The following is a 21,834-nucleotide window of genomic DNA, read 5'->3' on the forward strand; positions in this document are numbered from 1 at the left end:
ATTAACAAGTCTCTTAATTTCAAGGTTTCTTTACTGAATTAACAAATTGATTTGACTCACACATACTAAGCTATATACCACTGTTTAAACATAGAAAACCTGGCTTTGCATGGCACACTATTAAGCAAGAATCTTAATAAACTATTAAGCATGGAAGTGTTTCTATTTTTATTTTGAATATATCTATTCTTTTGACATAGCTGAGGTTTTTTTTTAATCCTAGGACTGCAACTGCTATTTTTTAATTGTCTACTTTGGACCATGGGGAGAGCAAAATAAACAATGCTAGTAAAAGTAACATCTTTTGTTATCTCTAATACTACTAAAAGTATTCAGAGTAAGAGTAAGAAATTCAGATTAAGAAAAGATTAAGATTAAAAAAAAGTCAAGCAAAGCCTTGGCCTAATATGAAATTGAACTGTAATAGTAACATGTACATTAACGTTTGCATGATTTCACATCAGCATTAAAGATAAAACTTTTAAGTAACAATGTTCTAGCCAAATTTAGAAACCTTTTTATTAAGATGGATTTACCACCTAATTTATATGCCCATGAAATTATTTGGCACACCTATAATTATAAAATAATTATGACAGTTTTTAAGAATCAGCTTCCTATGGTCTTATTTATAAACCATTTGTTTAATATAAGACTGAATTATAGTTTTGGATACTGAAATATCACCAGTGGTTTCTTCAGAGGATATTAAATAATCCTCCACTTAGACTAATGTTTTCAGTATCAGGCAATAGGCCTGCAGTTGTTTCTATTAGGGTTGCCTTTGCCAAGAGACTTAGCCATTTAGCGATTCCAAATTAGTAAGGTGAAGGGAATGGGCCCAGTAAATGTAAAGTTTTCAGAATGCAAAAAGAAACTTACTATATAAAGATTTTGCTCAAAGCAACTGCATCCATCTTGAAAATATGAGACACAACTGAACACACAACCGCAGGATTCTCAAACAACCTCAAAGGTTTTAAGGGAAATCGACACACATAACCATTTTCAAGTATGAACCACTAGAACTTGAAAAAATTATGTCACTCTAATGCACGCTCCAAAACTCTAGGGGGCACTCGAAAGATACCCCGCCCCTCAGTGGGCAAGGCGAGCCGCGGCAGGAGCCCGTCGTCTGCTTGCGAGTGTTGGTATTGCAGGAGCGATGTCTGCAGCAACAGAGCCCACCCCGCGGGGGTGGAGTCGCCTCCCGGCCATTACCGGGGCTTTGCTCTAGGGCAGCAGCTGCTGCACCCAACCATCTCCCCCCCCCACATACCCTGAGAGGCACCTCCTCTTAATCCCCACCCCCAATCCTCGTGCCAAAAATGGGTGCTCTACCTCCGCCTCCCAAGGCAGGTCGAACCGAGGCAGGAAAACATATATAAATAGCACTCACAATGGGAGCTCCTGCTCCTTGCTGGGCTCTGCCAAGGCTGCGCCAAACTGGCCCGCAGCCTAGGGAAAAGAGGTGCTCGCCAAGGGGAAAGGGAAGGGGGGAATATCTACAAGGGCAGCGGGTAAGCTTTCCCATCTTCCCCTCCAGGAGACGCCCTTCCCAATGGGCAAGAAACGGAGTTGCCACCACTGCTTTCCAGTTGGTACCCAGCACCCCTCTAGATGCCCTTCCCAAAGGGATACTGGAGCCTCTTGGCCCACGGACGGCGCCTCACTGATATCCCCTTCACACCAGGGTCGGGTCTTTCCTCTTCGGACGCGACTCCCCCAACGGGCAACAAACAGGAGTTTCTGCTGTTAGCCTGAGATTGTGGCGCTGAAGAACTCCCCCAACCCAGACCTCCAATCTGCCCTCCATAGTTCAAAACTCTCGGGACTGAATCTAAACTCGCTTCCATCACCTTCCCGCCCGCGACTCTAGCGCCGAAATCTACCCCGACCTCGCTTTCTGCCAATTGCCCCGGGAGTTGCGCTTGGCCCCCTGCAGTCTGCTAGCAGCACTGCCGCCTCCAGTCGGCCGCCATTAAAGAGACCCAGCCAAACAATACGGGAGGGGAGAAAGAGGATCCATGGAGCGCAACGCGGAGCGCAACTACGGACCCCCGCGAGGGAAGAGGGAACCGGGGGGGGGGAAGCGCGAGAAGGGGACAACCACCCCCAAGAGGCAGTTGGAAATAAAGCCGGGCGGAGACATCGCGCCCCCCCACTGCACACGCACGCATCCAGATACCCCACGGCAGCCCTCTCCGCATGTCTGCCCGAGCGCCTGTCTCGCGTCGCAACCGGGCTGCCGCCCTCCCGATTCTTACCCGCCGCTGACCCTTTCTTGCCTTCCTAATCTACTGGCGGGAAGGGGGAACGGACAGCAGCCGCCACCAGAACAACACGCAGCGGGGTATTTAGCCCGGGTTATTCCCGAGACACGGTTGGTCTGCTCCTGTCCCCACCCTGAAAGGGTAGCTGGGCTTCAAGCCAGTTCGTCTAACCCGGCTCCACTGTTTCTACCTCAGCCTGTTCCTCTGATCCCCTCGCCGAGCTGGGCAAAAGTCGCTCCCCCCCCCCGCCCGCCTGCGGGTAAAACGCACCCTCCGCGGCTCCGCCAACGCTTCCTCAACTCTATCTCGGTCCAGTCCCGGGCTAAACGCTGCTGCTGGCGAAGGGGAGGAGGAGGGACAAAACCTAACCATCCGAGCCCGGGGAAAGGCCGCCTAGTGTTCCCGCCCATTGGCTTTCCCAGAGGGAGGGCTTTGGTGTCAGGCAAAACCATTGGAGAAACTGCCCGTCTATCGGCGATCTCCGTCGCCGATTGCGTGAGGATTCTGTCAATTAGCTTCCCGCACACGCCTTCCGTCCCTCCTCCTTTGGTTCCACCAGGTTAAAGAAAATCCGAATTGCATTGCCCACCACCAACAGCTGCAGCACCTCTGCTTCTTTCAACTTGAAGGTTTGCAAGCCCGGTGGTCAGCGTCGCTGCTGAGTAGTTATAATGCAGAAGTTTGTGCTTACCTCTCTTCCCCCTCCCCAAGAAAAGGGCGATGGCTTCCCTAAGTCCCCATGTCATTTATCAGCCAGGAAGGTGTTTAGCCCATTAATTTGTTTGCCACAAGGCAATTCTCTTGCCAGAAGGACAAGGGGTAAAAGCAGGGCTGAACACCAAGCTCTGAAATGAGGCGGTAAGGCTGGGTACAGCAATAAAGTCAAAGTGTTTTATACGCTCCCCCCCTCCTTTGGGCTGTGGACCTGGAACCCTTTCTAAGAGGGGGCAGAATAATAGAAACCAAGTCCCAAACCTAAGAAGGGGGCAGTCTATGAGTCTTTTCCGAGGACAAGGGTCTCTGTCTTCAGGAGGACTCTTTCGTGTTCCCAACTATTCCGAATCAAGAAAAGGCATCTCAGAAGCAGCCCAGCACGGCTCCTGGTGGTGATGGTGGTAATGGTTGGTAATAGTGGTGTCCTCCATTTTGTCGGAAGCTGCTGCTGCTGCTGCTCCTGGGACCCTTTCAAGCCAATATGGGGCTTTGTGAGGCGCTTGTTCTCACTGCCTTTCGCCTCAGGATCAGGGCAAAGCGCAAAGGGCGCCTTTGGCGGTGCCCTACGAGTAATGAATAGGACTGGGCATTGCCAGGGCGGCAAAGGAGAGAAAACCAAGCTCTCCACCCTTCCTCAGCCAAAATGGAGGATGCGCACTTCCCTTGCGTGGTTGATTCCCCCTTTCTTAGTCCTGGGATTGACGCCCGCTCCCCTCAACAACGGGGGCGTCCTCAGACTTTGGTGTGGTTGGTCAAACCCACGTCGTCTCCCATTTAGTTATATCTACCCTAATAAAACGAGAGGAAAGGCGGGAAAAAGCACCACCGCCTTTCCTTTCTCGCTCCACCTTGCAGCAATTCCGTACACACAGTATTTATTCCCTGGGGAAAGGCGTGAGGAAAGAAGGTGGGTTAAAGCTACTGAACCCTGCTCCGCCTCGCCTGTACAAGCTTTCGCTCTGCAAGCTCCCTCAGTTACTTATGTGGCAATAGAGGGAGCAGTTTGAATAGTTTTTAATTCGCTCTTTTGCTCTACACCGTGAATGGTCGCTAATTTTCATACACCGCAAACGCGACCGTTCTTCACGCAGAGCGGCCGCTCCACCATACTGCACTGTCAACCACGCTAAGAGCCAAAAAGTCTGGCCACATAGGAACTGTCGAATTAGCAAATTTGGAAAATTGGTAAAAGAATGTCTAGAACTCAGATTGTTCACTCAGGTGAAAACTTGAATTTTCACTTGGTAACAATAGGATTAGACAAAACGTATTTCTTCACTATTTGAAATATCTTAGTCCAATTTAAAACAGATAGTACAAGTAGTCCTCAACAACAGTTTATTTAGTGATCGTTCAGAGTTACAACAGCACTGAAAAATGTGACCTATGACCATTTTTCACATAGGACCATTGCGGCATTCCCAAGGTCACGATCAAAATTCTAATGTTTGGCAACTGACTCACTATGACACTTGCATTGTCTCGGGGTCATATGAACACTTTTTGTGACCTGTTAATGGGAAAGCCAGATTCACTTATCGTGTTACTAACTTAACAACTGCAATGATTCACTTAACAACTGGCAAAAAGGTCGTAAAATGGGGCAAAACTCACTTAACAACTAAGCCCAAAATTTATGTTGCTGAGAAATTTGTTGTAACTCGAGGACTATCTGTACTAAAAAGTGTAGTTTATTTCATGATATATTTTGACTTTTAAAATAAAGTAATCTAATTTAAACAGTCACAAGATACTAGGACCATTTTGGACTTATTGTTTGGTTTTTTAAAATCTAAATATTTGACAAGCTTATTAGCTATGGTTTGGGTAAGTAATTACTGGTACTGAAACTAGTGTGGCCTTTGGCTGTAATAAATTGATTGATTGGATTGATTGATACTGACACAACAGCTGAGACACTAAACCATAAGCTAACCATAGTGTCCTAATTAAATCAAAGCTACATTTTAGTTTATTCTGTTAATTTAATCTACGATCTGGCATTTTACTTGTTCTCTCTACATAAAAACACTCTGAAATAACTTCAAAATACTAACATTTTGTTTCAGAATTAATCTGATTTCATTCTGGACATTTAATGTCATCTTTTATTTGGTGAAATGCCAATTATTCAGAGTTGTGGGAATTTTCAGAGCAGCAATGATTTCTATTGTTACCCCTTGCCTCTAAGTGGGTACTTTTTTAAAAAAATAATTCTTCCAATAATGGAATACAAATTACATCAAAAGAGTAGATGTATTCAAAATGAAAATGCAAAGAAACATTTTCCATACTTAGGCAATACGTAGTTTACATTTTTGTAGCTTACAGTGTTATATGAACCCAATTATTTGTTTTTAAGCCATAGTGAAACCAGCTGTATCCAACCCATGGCCTTGGATAGCTAGTAATGTGGTCCCCACAAGATAATAAAATAATATATAATAAAAGAACTTTGTTATTTTTATACATTAATTATATTACATATTTTATATGCAGCCCAATACAATTCCTCTTCACTCAGTATGACTCCAGGCAAGCCAAAAGGTTGGATGACCATGATCTAAACCAGGAACTTGTATGAGTTAAAACAATAACAGTTTACTTAGTTATTGTGGGTAAGGAAATCTTAGAACTACCAGACTTGGCTTGTGAATTCCAATACTATAATGTCATTTTGAAAAGAAATTTTGCATAAAAAAATAAACTAATCCATGAAAGATTATACAATAATAAATATCTTACTCTTTAAATTTAAGGTGACCAACCGTCCTCCTTTTGGGAGGACAGTCCTCCTTTTGTGAGTTCTGTCCTCCCTCGAAAATGTCCTCCTAAATGTCCTCTTTTTCTATATTTGAAGACTTATCTGCAGGGCTTTTTTTCCCTCATAGAACGCTCAGAAGGCGTTCCGGGACCTTTTTTGATGTTTTTTTTCAACTTTTGCCTGAGCTGTGCTACTCCCCCTATTGGCTTTTGAAAGCCAATAGGAATTGCTGCTGAGCGCGCCAAAACACCCAGGTGGCAAACTTTGCACGTCCAAGTTGCAGGAACTTTGCACCCCTCACTGCTACCAACTATACTATCTCCTACTTAGTTCCGCAGATAGCTGGAGAAGACTGGAGCGGTAAGTTTCTCTTGATCTTCCCTGTTCGGTTCTACACAGGGATGCACAGGGTAGGCGGTGGTGCTGAGCGGCGGCTGGGGGGTGGCTGCAGGGCCGGAGCCGGGGCAGCTGGTGCTTTGCCTTTGCCCTCTACGGGGATGCGCAGGGTGGGCGGTGGTGCTGGGGGGCGGCTGCAGGGCCGGAACTGGCTCGGCTGGTGCTTTGGGAGCCACGGGGCCGGCTCTCCATGACAGGGCAGCGGTGTTGGCGGGGCGGCTGTGGGCGGGGGCGCGGTGGGCAGTTGACCTTCCATGGGCTGCACCAGCTGTTGGTCTATGCCAGTGGTTCTCAACCTGTGGGTCGGGACCCCATTTGGGGTCGAACGACTATTTCATGGGGGTCGCCAAACAAGGCTGTCCGCCATTTTTTTCCCCTTTTCTTTGTCCACGCCCCTGGCACCCCGTGATGTATAAGTGGTTGGGGGTCACCACAATATGGGGAACTGTATTATGGGGTCGCGGCATTAGAAAGGTTGAGAACCACTGGTCTATGCAGTGCTGACCTGCGCTTCCACCACCTCACCCTGCGCACCTACGTGGCCATCCTGCAGCGCCTGGCTCACAACACCTGCCTCCGCCACCCACCCCCATGCAATCCAGCCGTGTAGATTTTTGGACAAGTGAGAAATCGAGATTGAATGTTGATACTCTAGCTGCAGCACTTGCCATAAAATTCAATATGAAGGATATTTCTTGTTCAGATATTTCCAATATATTGTTAGAAGGTGATACATTGACAAAAATATTCATTCAATGGAAAAGTACTCATTTAAATAATTAATAGGCATGTAAGCATAATTACAATATAAAATGTTATTGTTACAAATGATTTTTATTATGCATTTATCATATTATAGTGTATTCTGTATTATTGTTGCAATAAATACAATGTTTCTTTTATTTACGATATTTTTTTTCTTCAATTTATTCGTGTCCTCCTTTTTGTTGTAAAAAAGTTGGTCACCTTATTAAATTGCCTTAAGATAATGCATGTATGATATTGAAAAACAAACTGGTCATCCATATTTTGGCCTAGTATGTTGCATAACCTCCATGTATGGCTAGTTTATGGTTCATTGTATTTTCTTCAAACCAACAAAATAGTGTAATTTAAATAAAATGCATAAAGTATCTAAGGCAAATTATGCATTGTGTGAACATAGTTTTCTTGTTTTCTCTGTAACTAACATGGTTTCTCTGGAAAGTAAATCCCAAAAGTACTGGCATACATAAACAGGAGTTAGCCTTAAAAGAGTCCTAATACTTTTGCTTTTAATTAATATGTTCCTTAAAAACAGTTATTGGTCTGGTTTATATTGTTATACAAAACTAAGTCATGAGTTATTTTGATTTGCCAAATTATGTAAATTATGTTATCGGCTGTTACAGATTGTAAATTGTGGTTTGTAACTTTGTATGTTGAGCAAATTCAGTAAATTGTTGGATTAGCATATTAAGCGAACCAAGCCACTCATTCTTATCTATGTTCCTCATAATACAGGATATGTTAAATAAGAGAATGTTATAAATTGCTAATGTATTTGGATTATTAAAAATGCACAGGTATATTACGACATCATAAAAATTATGCATAAATTAAAACAATGCTTTAAAACTTAGGTGGACACTAGACCTGTTGGCATCCTTCAGTCTCGGGAGACTATGGTATCATGCTCTGAAAAGAGGTCCTCAGGCAGCACCTGGTGTGGCTAAAAAGGCCAATTCGAGAATGGCAGCCCCTTCCACACTGAGGGCAGATACAATCTGTCCCCTGTCCAGCCCCCAGAATTCGCTGGTTCTGGGACTGCCTCTTTGCCTCAGCCTGCCGCACAAGTGTCTTTTCGAATTGGAGAAAGCCATGCTGCATCTTTAGCCTCCAGGCTGAACAATCAGAGGTCAAGGATTCCCAGCTGTTAACGTCCATTCCCAAGGCCTTTAGGTCCCTCTTGCAGATATCCTTATATCGCAGCTCAGGTCTCCCTCTGGGGCGCTTTCCCTGCACTAGTTCTCCATACAGGAGATCTTTCGGAATCCGACCATCAGCCATTCTCACGACATGCCCTAGCCAGCGTAGACGTCGCTGTTTCAATAGTATATACATGCTAGAGATTCCAGCATATTCCAGGACTGCGCTAATATGTCAGACAGCGCATATGAAAGGTGTTCAGCTTTCTCTCCTGCCATACATGAAGGGTCCAAGACTCACTGCAGTACAAGAGTGTGCTCAAGACGCAGGCTCTATCTAGATTGCTCAAACATTATATACTGTGATTTAGATTACACAGTAGCAAAAACATTAAATAGGTTTAGTGTCAACATTTGTGGCAGAAGAGTTTGAATTTTTCCTTTGATTTTGTCATGAAGCCTAAAGGACTAAAGTGCATAAACGTAACTGTGTATAATTTTTTCCTCTAATGGAAGCAATTATTTATGTGTGATTTACCTTGACTAACAAGATGGTAGTTTAAAATGTTATGGCCATTGAAGGGTATTAAATTTATTCTAATTTCTCACAAAGGTGCAAGTATTGGTAAAAGAAGCTAGAAGTTGGAAGTCTGAAGACCACAGGATCTCTCAATTCATATACAACAAAGCAAGAATAGAGCACCTTAATAATTTTATTCTGTTCAATGACCTATTTAAGCAATTGATATTTTAATGAGTAATCTACCAAAAATTAAATAATATAGAATTTTACCATGATTACTTTTAAGTGCTTACGACATGTGCACTTTTTCCAGAATTATTTTTGAGTACAATTCTAAATAGCACACAAAATTAGAATTCTTTTAATGTCTTGTTGCCTAGTATACTTTGTTCAAACAACACTATAAAATAAATCAAAAGATATAATTTGATTTATATATATGTTTCATCAAGTTGGTATTCACACTTAGTCACCATTTATATAGACTTATCCAGGATGATCTATCTTAAACTTAGCCTTTCAGGTCTTCCAATGGTGTACTCATTTCTGCTATAATCAAGTCCATCCAACTTATTACTGTCATCCTTTTCTTTCTTGCATTATAGACTCTTTGAGGGAGCCGGAACTTGTATCCAAAGTTTCAGCTTGATCATTTATCGTTCTCTACCTACTTTTAGAAATAATATATTCAATTTAAAGTCTATATACTCCATCTGATGATGTCCATATAACATTTTGGTTATTGAAAACCGTGAAGAAATAATTGGAGTGCCAGAAGTTGATAAATTGTTCCTCTGCTTTATTTCAATTTCTTCAACCATACATTCCAACTACATTTTTCTCAATATTTCCAACTTTGAAATTCCAGCTCTAGTCACAAGCACATATCTTGTTTGTATGTTCTGTCAATTTCAAATTGAACTTGATTATAAACTCATCAACCTTCTCTTCTGCATCAGTGGATAGAACATAACTTGGATGATCATTATACTAAAGGGATAGCCATGAAATATATTTGATGGCATTTTAGCCAAGTACTGTTCTTGCTATATCTTTACCGACTATGAAAGCAACACCTTTTCATATATCCCTTCAGTACGGTGATCATCCAAGTTATGTTCTAACCACTAATGGAGAAGAGGTTGATGAATATAGAGAGAGGGAGAGAGAGAGAAACCTATCATACATGAACTAGCAATATAAATCAAAAATTCAGCTAGATTAGTAGAACCCAATAAAATATAAATGTTAAAAACATCTTTGTTCAAATATTAATGTTTAGGCCATATAACCATTGAAGTGCAGCATCATTTATATTAAAAAACTCAAATATTGGACTTGTATATGCCTCAGCTTACAGCCAGTCATGATGTGATCTACACTTTGATGTTGGACCCCATATGCCCCATTTATACCGAGAGTCCCGGCAGATGACATGAGGTGCGTATCCTATTCAGGATTGGGGTGTAAAACTAGTTCACTTCCTCATGGTGCACCGTGGACAGCACAACTGTGAACTAAACAAACTAGCAACTATTGGCTGCCGGACTACTGTGTAGACTTTCCTGGCTTTCTCTGTCTATCTATCAAACTTTTTAACCACTCATCTCCCTCATAGATGGTTTTTCATTTCCTGAGTAATAAACAGTGTGATCTTATTGAAAGTATCCAATCCCTGAGGAGACCAGCAGAGTAAATTACTCTCTTTCTTCTTAGTTGATTTTAGAGCAAATAATGGAGAGAGAGATATTTATATACATCTCAGGTCTACCCAAAATTTTATCTTTTTTTGAGGGCAGGATGAAAATCCTTTGGAATCACAATCGCGTCTGCTTTATTCTTTCCTCTTGTGTGTGTGTGTGTGTAGTTCAATAGAATGAAACTCAAATCTTCCTCTTGGCCATTAGACCGCAACCTGAAAGAATAGCAAAGCTGAGTTTCAATCATTTGTACAGATTCCTATTGTGTGCCAAATGATCAAATGTAAGCGAAGATAAGTAATAGTTTAGATGTAATTTTCCTACAGAATCTAAATGTATAAGAAATGACTGGTTCAGTACTAGATTAAGCAGTTTGCAGTCATGTTCTTCAGAACATTTATATGATTTTCAGTAGGATTGCATCCAATCATCCATAGGTCTGCAGACTATTGAACTATCTTTTGTATTGCTGCAAAAGCCAAGGGAAAATAATTAACAGTTTAACACAATATATTATTACCTCGCCATTAAGATTAGACCCCACATTCAAAAAGTATGTTTAATTTTGATTTGTGTTGTTTGAGAAGTCTATATTTCAATAAAAATAACTAAAACTGTCATGAGAATTTAACATTTTATTTAACAAGCAAGATAAATATATAATGAGCCGAGGTGGCGCAGCAGTTAGAGTGCAGTACTGCAGGTCACTTTAGCTGACTGTGTTCAACAGGTCAGCGGTTCAAATCTCACCGGCTCAAGGTTGACTCAGCCTTCCATCCTTCCGAGGTAGGTAAAATGAGGACCCAGATTGTTGGGGGCAATGTAAATATATATATACATTGCTTACTGGTGTACACCACTTAGAGAGTGCTTGCACTTAAAGCGGTATATAAGTCTCATAAATAAAATAAAAATAAAATACTTTGTTTATCTGAAAAAGTAGGTCAAATAACTTGCACACTCAAGTATGCAAAATGTGAAGTTTGTTGAAGTATTTTTTAATGAAATTGATCTGAGTTACAGAAAATGTTATTCAATAAGAATATTCTTTAAATCTTAAAATTTAACAATTAGATATCTGTGAGGGAGATGGGCATTTATTAAATATGATAAATAAAATATTCTATAACTTATGGTATATCTGATACTATATCTTATAGTAGCATCTTACAGTAGTGTTTCTACTATATCTTATAGTAGTGTTTCTTAAAGTGTGAGCCAAAGACCTCTGGGATTATACTATCTTAGAGGTCCCTGAAATCAAATTTATTTACCAGGCTATGTCAAATAATAATATATTAAAATATTAAAATCCCATCAATCAATAAATCATGGGAAACGACAACAGCAACGAATGCAGAAATTTAAAAGATTTTAATACAATAAATTTCAATAAACATAATCCTTACCAAGAGATACTCATTTGGGTGTTTTTAAAATATTTTTTAAAATGTGAAGTGGTTGCAGGAGAAAAAAGTTTAAGAAACAATATTTTATAATATCTGAGTAATAGATAGTACTTATTTTCTCCAGAACAGATTAGTTTGGTTTCCACTTATCTTTTAACTGATCTGCTTTCTTCAGTTATCTTAAATAATTTGCTGTGTAATATAGATAAGAATATAACTTTTATTGCCATTTTTTTACTGTGGGCACATTGGCACACATTAAAAATGAAATTTAGTTGCTTGTTCTCAAAGTGTACACATACATAACACACATTTAAACATGTTATATACAACATAGGTATAAACCTACACCCTTACATATAAATAACATAAATATTAATCACTGTCCATCTTGAATACATAATGGAAAGAGGAAGCTTTAGAATTCACAAGGTTAATACTGTATGGAATGAAACTATGACTGAATCTGGATCTTCTGCTCCGGATACCACGAAGCCTCCTCCCAGAAGGTAACAAAGAAAACAAGATCATGAAGAGGATGTGTAGTGTCCCAGACAATCTTGCAGACATGTTGCTAAGTGTCTTCATTGATGCTTATATGAAAGCCTGAATGTATATATCTGTTAGATTTAGATGCTACAAGTTTATTTATGTAATGTTTGGCATCACCTGGGTATAGTAAGTTTTAATTTCTAAATACAAATTTTCTAATTTTTTCACTGAAATCCAGAACAATGAGAGAAAAACATTCAGAAATAATGAGCAAAATGTAGTTCAGGCAATGTTTCAAATTTTGAAAGAGAAAAATTAAAAGGAATTTTTTAATGGGCAGATAGGCAGAAACAAGTAGAAGCAATAAACTATTTTATACAAAAGCAATATTAGATTAATTATTATGCCCATATCCCAGCTCACGGAAGTATTATTTACCGATGTAAAGATAGGAAGTAAAAATTAAAAGAAACAGCATTTGGCAAATAAAAAAAAGGAGATAGAGATTCAATGGAAGTACCAGGTTTTGGTTGTTACAGAGACCATGATTAAATTCATTGATTAGGAAATTAATAGAAAACAGGAATATTTGTCAAATTTATATTTATAATCCATTTTACCTCAATTGACTCTGGAAAGCATACAATAAAACTAATAGAACTCTTTCACAGACAGGACCTGTAGCATGCCTTGCCTGCTGGAATAAATAGATATAATAGCGAAGAGGCAGTTATAGGGTTTTAAAGGTCAAAATCAGCATCTTGAATTGGAATCAGAAGCAAAATGGCAACCAATGCAGGTCACAGAGCAGATGGATAATGTGTGTCCATCTAAGGATGCACATAATTGCCTGTGCTGCTGAATTTTCCACCAGCTAAGGCTTCCAATACACTTCAGTGGCAGTCCTATGTACAGCACATTACAGTAGTTTGGGAGATGATAAGGACACGAGTGACTGAGCAGAGTCTCATGATCCAATAATGGGCACAATTGCATACAACATGAAGTTGTACTAAAGCCATCCTGGTCATGACTGCCAAGAACTCCTTAAATAGGAGTTATATGTCCTGAAGGATCCCAGATTACACACTGGGTCCATTTGGGATAGTGCAATCCAATCCAGAACCAAAGATGGTAAAAGTCCTGGACTTGGTACACCCTAAATCCATGTCACTCAGTCTTGCCAGGAGTCAGTTGAAGCTTGCTGTTTCTCATCCAGACCTCTACAGCCTCTAGGCACCAACGCAGGATATCCACAGCACTGCTTAATTTGCCAAATTGAGAGATATAATTGAGTATCATCAGCACACTGATGTACTTCATCTTGTGGTGATGGAAGATATTCCCTAGGAATTTTGTGTAGATGTTAAATGGAAGAGTATCAAACTCTGGCATACCACATACAGTAATAGGAGCCGAGAGCAGGAACTCTTATTCCTGGTCAACACTGATTAGTTTTAGCACCTTAGGAAGAGAACCAGCACAATACTGTGCCTCCCACTCCCACTCCTCAGAGCTGAACCAAAAGGATACCATGTTGATGGTATTAAAATTGACTGAGAGCTGAAAGTACTACCCCATCACACTTCAGCCAGAGAACATTCAAAAAGATGACCAATGTGTTTCTGTCCCATGTCCAAGCCTCATCTACTTAATCCTGAGATTGCTGAAACTGCTGTGCAAACACCTTCTGCATAACCTTCACTAAAAAGGGAGGTTGGACACTAGACAGCAATTGTCCAGTATGTTTGGATCCAATGATGGTTACTTGAGGAGTGAACCAATGTCTCTTTAAGAGGTAAAAGGGCAATCGCCTCTCTCAAGAATGAATCACTGCCAAAACCCATCTATATTTCCCTTCCTGAGTAGCCTTAGCTAGCTAATAGGGGCATACATCTAAGGAGCAGGCGGCAAAACTTGCAACCATATGCAACTACTTCCTCAGATTAACAGGTTCAAACCATTTCCAGATAACAGGGCAAGACTGCCTCAGGCATCTCCACTTTGCCTATATTAAGGCTGGTGTCTAACTGGGAATGAATTCAAGTGATTTTGTCCGACAGATGCTCTGAAAATTTATCCACCTGGCCATGAAAGTAAATCTCTGGGTTCCCTTTGGGCTCCAAGATGGCTCAGATCACCCAAAACAAGGCTGCTAGATGGCAATCTGCAAATGCAATGTTAAAACACTTGTACTAAAAAAAGGGTATAGAAAGAATGAACTTCTGAGTTTGTTGCAAAGAGTTAAGTGCAAGCTGTATATAAAAATTATTTTGAACCTGTTCTCAGTTGGTGGCAATGAAAATTCTAAACCCATATTAGGGTTTTAGAACCTCAGAAAAATATAATTGATTCAAAATGATTGCCTTAAAATTTAGATAATTATTTTCCATCAGCTTCAGTTTTCCATGAGCTATAACACAGCAACCAGGTAAGACACCAGGTGCTTGGACAATTACAGCATTTCAGTCAAAGCTCTGAATGACTGGGGTCATATATAACAGTAAGGTATTACATAATTAATTATATAATCCCCTCTTGTCCTGCTATGATGTGTTATCATGATGGAGACTAGCATGTTCCTGCGAGGGATGAGTTAAGAATGCTTGGAATGTATGCCGAGAATATATACTCAGAGCAGGATCTCCCAAGGTGTGACAGTTAAACAACCTCCTCAGATAAAGCAAGCAGGCACATGCATAAGTCAGCAGTGATACAAGAAAGATGCTGGAGGCAGATTGTCACTTTAGTGATAATAGCAAAGATATAATTTCATGCTGTCCCATTTTCCATCCAAGTTCCACCCAAGATTTTTGGGTGTGACACCCAGTATCTGTTAGCCACTGGGACCACCACAGCTTATGCCATAATTTTTCAATTTCAATTTTATTCAGTTTGATTTATATTTTATTATTATTCATGGACAACTACTAATGTAAAAGATGTATGTAAATGCATATAAAAATGTACCTAATGAATCTCTAAGGCATCCTCCATGAGGATGGAATTAATGAAGGATTCTGCCTTGTAGAACACTATGAATTTTACAGGGATAATTGGTTGGCAACCCCAAGTCTGCATGTCAGTGTGTTCATGATGGGTATTCAGTAATGGCTCTAATACTGCCTGTTTTCTTCATTGTGAATAACAAGTAGATATGAATCCTTTCTCTCACCCATGAATTGAGTTTATCTGTCCTCCAGACTGGACTCTTGGTAGAATATAGAAGTCCCAGAGATCTTTATATAATCAATTTAATACTACTCTTGTCTACTTTGTCAGATACAGGTAATCCTCAACTTACAACCATAATGGAGCATCCCCATTAGTCATAAATCGTGACAGTAGTAAAGCAGATCATTAGATAACTAACCTGATTTTACAGCAGTTTGTCAGCAGTTGTTAAGTGAATCTCCATGGTAATTAAATGAATCCACAGTTGTTAAAGTGAACTCATTGTTTGCTATGGTGAAATAAATGCCAGTTTTCAGCACAAATATCATAAATTGAGGTCTCATGATTGTGGGATCCTGCAAACAGCTGTAAATGTGGGCCATTTGCCGAATGCCTGAAATGCAGTCATGTGACCATGGACGGGGCAGGTGTTGGAACTTCAGAACTGGGTTTGTAAGTATCTTGGGGGATTGGTTCCAAGTGATTCTCATCACTAAGCGATTATCCTATTGCAGACATGTCAAACACAAGGCCCGGGGGCCAGATGCAGCCCGCAACGTGGTTTCATGTGGCCTGCGAAGCCATCCTGCAAACAGTGAGGGAATGGCCCCGCTGCCTTGGCCCCAGCCCAGGCCGGCTGGAAGCCAATGTACAATTTTGTGGTGGCCATTTATGCTGAAACGCATTCAGTCTTAGCTCCACAATGCCGTCTGGAAACAGCGAGGAACCAGCCCCTGCCGCATCGGCCCTGTCCCCTGGGTGCATGCTGGGGAGGTGTCATCCTTTGTGAGGAATGAAGAAATGCACCATCGCCTGGAAGTGGCCAGCAAATGGCCCTCGCCTACTTCACATATCCGGCTTGATGGGCTCTGGGGGATGGGTTTCGGTAGGCTCTTCCAGTGGACCATGCCTTGGTGCTTGCCCCGCTCCCACTCCCTTCTGCCAGAGACCCTCAGATCTGTCCCACTCCTGCCCAGCCCCCTTGATGCGAACGATGTAGAGCTGGCCATGCCCACCCAGTAAGCCACACCCACTCCAGCCATGCCCACCCAGTAGGCTACACCCACCCTGGCCACACCTACCCGACCCTCCAAGGACAACCGCAATGCTGATGCGGCCCTCAATGAAATTGAGTTTGACACCCCTGTCCTATTATATTTAGGGACAGATTTTCCATAGTACACAATTGAGGGCTATTACAGGGACGGATGAAGTGGTTAATTAAATAGGAAAATGGAATTTTGAGATTGGATTAATTATGACACTGAGTTGCCAGAAAGAGTAGATGAATAAAAAGCACTGTTGTAGAACACTAATCCTGGCAATGTACCTTAATTACATTTTTACTCTTCATTTTTTTTCTTTTCTTTTCCCTTTATTTTTTTGTGTCATATCTTTTTAAGTTGTAAGCTGAGTCTTTTATATGAAGCTCGTTTTTCCAGCTAAAAATGGACTATAAACATTTAATACATTGAGAATAATTCTGTGAAATCATGGAATGTATGTATGTATTGCCCTTTGAGAGAAGAAACACAATTTACTACTATCCAGTTTCACATGAGGAATCCTCCTCTAGCTGTCACGAAAAATGTTCTATGGAAGTATGTTGGTAGCAGGGGAGAGAGAAACTGCAGATTAAACCTTGATCATATGTTCTCTGCCACTTAATCTTGGAAAAAAGCAAATTTAGTACCTGGATGGTGACCACCCTAAAATCTAAGACAGTGGTTCTCAACCTATGGGTCAGGACCCCATTTGGGGTCGAACGACCATTTCACGGGGGTCGCCAAACAAGGCTGTCCGCCATTTCCCCCCCTTTTCTTTGGACACGGCCCTGGCAACCGGTGATGTATAAGTGATTGGGGGTCACCACAACATGGGGAACTGTATTATGGGGTCACGGCATTAGAAAGGTTGAGAACCACTGATCTAAGAGTTGTAGGCTAGACAGAAAAGTTTTAAAAACATGCTATAAGAAGGCAGTGGCAAGCTACTTCTGTACAGTTGCCAAGGAAACTACATAAATATGCTCATTTAGTCATTATGCATATATTTAATTAGTTTGAGAAGCAAAGGAAAATAGGAAAGGACAGAAAAGATGGCAGCCTAGATAGAGATATGTAAACCTACCACTTCATCATGGGTTTCTTCTTTCCATTCCATTACCTTTCTTATGTCTTTTAGAGTAGATGCTTATGAATAGAAACTAATTATTTATTTTTATCCTCCTCTAAGGTATGGGTGTCAAACTCATTGCGTCATGTGACATGTTGCGACATATCACGACTTTTTTTGCTGGAGCTGGAGTGGATGCGGTCTCCGCATGATGCAACTGGCCCATGGGCCGGCAGTTTGACACCCCTGCTCTAAGTGTTTAATTTAAAATAGCCAATAGTTCTCAATGAACAACAATTAATAATTCCAGAACCACAACTGATTCTGGAATTTTGATCATAAGTCATTACCAATTGTTAAGCACGTCGCTCCATGAGTTGACTTCATTTTACAACAGTTTTTATGATGAGCATAAAGTGATTCACCACAACCATTAAACACTTTTGCTGGAAACCCGGAAAAAAGTAGCAAGTTGCAATCATCAGATCATAGAACATGAAACCAATTGCAAATGCAAGGTATTGCAAAGTGCTCAAAATGTGACCACATGGCCATGGGAGGGGGGGGGCATGCAATTGTAACTTCAAGAATAGGTTTTAAGAAACTTTTCTGTGGTCTGGGTGCTCCATTGCTGGAAGTTTTCAGAAATGAACTGGACAACCATTTGACCAGAATGGTAAGATTTCCTGCTTTGAGCAGGGGGTTGGACTAGAATGGATTCTCCATTCTTTTCCATGCTGGAGAAAGTAAGAGTTTTCTAAAATAAAAATTTAAATGCTTAATCTTTGTTCAATTATACACACACATTATATAAGGTATTCTTAAAAGACACATAAAATAAGATTATGTATTGATCAGTTGATGTAAATGTTGTGACCAGAGGCTGGCAGAAACCTACTTCTGCAGTGGTTCAGTATTTGCAACTATTTCAAAGAACTATTGCAAATAGCAAGAATTTACTGTGCTTTATTTATTTGTTTCTTATACATGAACATTTACATTGAATTGTAATCATGTTATTGTTTTTTTCTGTATATCTGCTGTTTCAGAAGACTATCATTAACATTCACAAAATGAAGTACAGGTAGTCCTCAACTTACAACCACAATTGAGCCCACATTTCTGTTGCTAAGCGAGAGAGTTAAGTAATTTTGCTCCATTTTACAACCTTGCCACAGTTAATTTGCCACAATTAAGTTAATAACACATTGTTAAATGAATCTGGCTTCCCCATTGACTTTGCTTGTAAGAAAATTGCAAAAGGGGATCATGTGACCTGGGACACTGCAACTGTCATAAATATGAGTTAATTGCCAAGTATTTGTATTTTGATGAGGATGCTGCAACTGTCTTAAGTGAGAAAAACGGACATAAGTCACTTTTTTCAGTGTCTTTGTAACTTTGAGTGGTCACTAAATGAACTGTTGTTAAATCAAGGACTATGTATATCCATTTAAGTGTCCGGTTCCAGTCCCCCCCCCCAAAAAAAGAATTTTGCACATCATTTAATTTGAAGTATATTTTAAAGTTTGCAGACTCAGTTATCCAGGCCATAGCTGCTACCATTGATAGAATATAAAAAGGAACACATGGCAAAATGTGTTAATCCTCTCAAAATGAAAATCTGACTGAAATTTCAAATAAAAGTGACATAGTAATATGAACCTTCCATCTGTTACAAATCCTAAACTTGGAGCAGAGAAAATATGCTTCATATTTAATAAGACAAGTCCACTAGAGGGCAGAAACTGCTCTAGTTTTCTTTAAAAAAATATTCAACCTGAATAAATCAATTCTCAGAAATATATGCAATATTATTATAATGTGAGAAATACAAAGGCAAGAAAATTTAAGTCAGATGTTTTCCAAAATAATATAAGAAAAAGAAAGATAATTCTTGGTATACAGATGCATTGATGAACAAAATGTTTTGGAAACTAATATAGAAACAAAACAAAAAAATGCAATTACTTTTGCTTCATTAAAGGCAATGCAATCCGCAATGCATGTAGAAATATGAACAGATCATTTCTATATAAGATAAAATTGGTATAGTAACCAATTATAGTAAAAAAAAACCTACTTGTAACATAGTCTGTGTGGGACTACTTCTTTTACAAGCTTCATTGACTTGTGAAATGAAACCTATTTCTTTGAAGGAACTCAGTAACTTAGACATACAAGAGTGATTCTGCTTCTGGTAATAATTAAAAACATTCAAGAAGACAATATAACTAGGACTATGTAGAGAATTACTTATCTGATAGTGAAATCACCATTTTTCTCTTGACAGAGTGGATAAAACAAGACATAGCTAGTTGGGTTCAAGTTTATGTTCTTGGGTTAGTCTTCAAAATTTTAACAGAGTTGCCATCAATATCTATTCCATTCTGAATTTTTTAGAGGAACAAAAGGAGAACTATGTTGGATATGGATGAAGATGATTTCATCTAGCATTCTGTTTCCATAGTATTTAAACACCACCACTGATAGGAAGCTCATTGGTATAATATATATTACAAATATTATAAAGTGTTCTTATTGGAATAAATCTTTAAAAGTTTGCATGGCAAAGAAATAAATTATGAAATAATTTATAGAAATAAAATAATCAAAATTAAATATTTACTACTAGTCATTTTACACAATCCATTCCACAATAGCTACCATTCTTAACACAGTTTCTGATCAATAATCTGTTTCAATAGAAATTTCTTAGGTACTAAAAGTCTAGGGAAAGCTAATTTTCTGCCCAGTTAATTCCCATTTTAGATACTGTCACACAGAAGCCTTGTTCTTATATGCTCCTGATATTGGGAGCATATGATAATTGATGGCACTAATGGGTTTCTGAGTGCAATTTAGGATGTTGGTGTTAATCTTTAATGATTGGCACCTGAATATCTACAGTAAATGGCTGCAGACTTCCCAAAATATAAGCCAAACATACTAGATTTCATTAGAACACCTGTTAATCCTATATTTCTAGGAGATGAAGTGAATCAGGACTAATCACTTGTTTCTCTCTGGCAGCACTGTTTCTCTGGAATGATCTCCATCAGTAATCCCCAACTGGACAGCAGACTTGCCTTTTTGATTACAAGACTTTAGGAAGTTATCAAAAACCAAATTATTCTTGAGAGCACTTTCATGATTTATTTATTGCACCATTTTATTCATTTTTTATTATTTCTGTTCATTGTTGTTTATGTTGATATTGTATGTAGATATTTTGTTATATTCCTTTTGGGCTGCTTGTGAGAGATCAATTCTCCTTAGCACAATATATGTAGATTCCATTAGATATTACAGTTCTTCTGAATATTAGTATTTAAATGGTAAAACTTTTATTACCATTTTTCTGCACAGTTTGTAGCTATTGATCCAGTTTTGCAAATCAGCTTTCCTTCATGTGTTGTGGTGCTTTATCACTCAAATTTTTAAAGAAAAGAATGGACAGCCACTTGTCTGACATGATATAGGGCAGTGATGTCGAAACTTTTAGAGACCGAGTGCCCAAAAACTGGCCCCGCCCCTGCCCCCCGCCCCGCCCCACCCCACCTGCCCACAGGGCCACTCACCACCTCCAGGGCCTGATGCAGATTGCCCAGCAGCGCCATGGTGGCCACGCCCTCTGCCCGCGCCCCACAGCATCAACTGTGCACGATGGTGTGTGAGGGCAGAGTCTTGTCTACTCTGTCTGGCTGCCATGACCTTGGCTGCACTGCTCCGCGTGGGCCACGCTTGAGGGCAAGTTTCCTCCAGGGGGGCTGCTGGTGAGGAGGGAGGGGGTCACGGGCAAGGCAAGGCTGGGGCAATGGCACATGTGCCCACAGAGAGGGCTCCGAGTGCCGCCTCTGACACCCGTGCCATAGGTTCGCCACCACTGATATAGGGTCTCCTGCTTGAGCAGGAGGCTGGACTAGAAGACCTCCAACGTCTCTTCCAGCTCTATTCTGATCGATAGTGAATGTGGAAGTGCAGAATCACTACTGTACTAGCACATGCAGGTCTCATGGATAGCCCTCCTATGTAGCTAATCTAATCTTATTCATACTCCTTGCCACAAAAGGTCTTTTTAATGGCACATATTTTAATTTGTAATCATTCTTATCCTTGAAGTTTTGTGCCCACTGTCCATATTTAGCTCACCAACATTTAACACCCAGATAAGCAGGAATTAACACCAAACAGTAAACAAATACCGTACTAACTCAAACAAACCATTAAGCATTAAACAACAGCCCAATCAAGGAACTACTGAAAAACAACACACCTGCAGACAATACAAATTATTGTACATATAAACAGAACAAAGCCAATATTTTCTAGTGCTAAAGATGTGAGATAATGAAATATCTGCAAAC

The 21,834-nt window shown here is 40.1% G+C and overlaps 1 protein-coding gene across 6 annotated transcripts in view; it reads right to left on the reverse strand.

The window, feature by feature from the left end:
- ZMYM2 (zinc finger MYM-type containing 2) overlaps positions 1–2,697 on the reverse strand; it is an 80,430-nt gene extending 77,733 nt beyond the window's left edge. For 3 of the 6 annotated variants that reach the window (XM_039351495.1, XM_039351496.1, XM_039351491.1), the window contains exon 1: positions 2,544–2,697. The gene's annotated coding sequence lies outside the window, so the exon portion shown is untranslated. Of the gene's footprint in view, positions 1–882; positions 1,251–2,267; positions 2,439–2,463 lie in introns of those variants that run through there. The other 3 variants (XM_039351492.1, XM_039351493.1, XM_039351494.1) reach the window with 3 other exon arrangements.
- Between the last annotated feature and the right edge of the window lie 19,137 nt (positions 2,698–21,834).

This window comes from Crotalus tigris, unplaced genomic scaffold (assembly GCF_016545835.1).
Source record: "Crotalus tigris isolate CLP2741 ecotype Arizona unplaced genomic scaffold, ASM1654583v1 scf7180000018371.15429387391:27106975, whole genome shotgun sequence".
In the NCBI taxonomy this organism is placed as follows: domain Eukaryota; kingdom Metazoa; phylum Chordata; class Lepidosauria; order Squamata; family Viperidae; genus Crotalus; species Crotalus tigris.